Raw genomic sequence first — 801 nt, forward strand, 5'->3', positions numbered from 1 at the left:
TATTCATCTACTAACACTTCATCTCACCCAAATTCGAACCCCCTCTTCCATCTGTGTTCGAATTTTTTCTTCTTCTTTTCTTCTACTCACACAAGGACCTCTATACTGTGGTATAAAGGATCCCTATTATTATTATTATTATTATTTTGTCCCTCTTTTTCATATGAGCAGGAGACAAGAATATTCTTGTTGAAGCAGATCCAGAACCTGAAAGGACTCTGAAGAGGAAACTAAGAGAAGCTAAATTACAACAATCCAGAGATAACCTTTCAGAAATTTTCAAACAGGAAGAGGAGATGGCAGCCGAAAATAATAATAATGCAAGGAGAATGCTTGGTGACTTTACTGCACCTAATTCCAATTTACATGGAAGAAGCATCTCCATTCCTGCCATTGGAGCAAACAACTTTGAGCTAAAACCTCAGCTAGTTTCTCTGATGCAGCAGAACTGCAAGTTTCATGGACTTCCATCTGAAGATCCTTTTCAGTTCTTAACTGAATTCTTGCAGATCTATGATACTGTTAAGACTAATAGAGTAGATCCTGAAGTCTACAGGCTCATGCTTTTCTCTTTTTGCTGTAAGAGACAGAGCTAGAGTGTGGTTGGACTCTCAACCCAGAGATAGCCTGAACTCTTGGGATAAGCTGGTCACGGCTTTCTTAGCCAAGTTCTTTCCTCCTCAAAAGCTGAGCAAGCTTAGAGTGGATGTTCAAACCTTCAGACAGAAAGAAGGTGAATCCCTCTATGAAGCTTGGGAAAGATACAAGCAGCTGACCAAAAAGTGTCCTTCTGACATGCTT

At 39.8% G+C, this 801-nt stretch overlaps 1 non-coding gene across 1 annotated transcript; it reads right to left on the reverse strand.

Moving 5' to 3' along the window:
- Positions 1-693: 693 nt before the first annotated feature.
- LOC112774317 (small nucleolar RNA R71) lies at positions 694-801 on the reverse strand. Its single transcript, XR_003188812.1, has one exon. It is a non-coding gene; the product is annotated as a small nucleolar RNA R71 (small nucleolar RNA).

The sequence above is a fragment of the Arachis hypogaea genome, chromosome 18 (genome assembly GCF_003086295.3).
Source record: "Arachis hypogaea cultivar Tifrunner chromosome 18, arahy.Tifrunner.gnm2.J5K5, whole genome shotgun sequence".
NCBI lineage: Eukaryota > Viridiplantae > Streptophyta > Magnoliopsida > Fabales > Fabaceae > Arachis > Arachis hypogaea.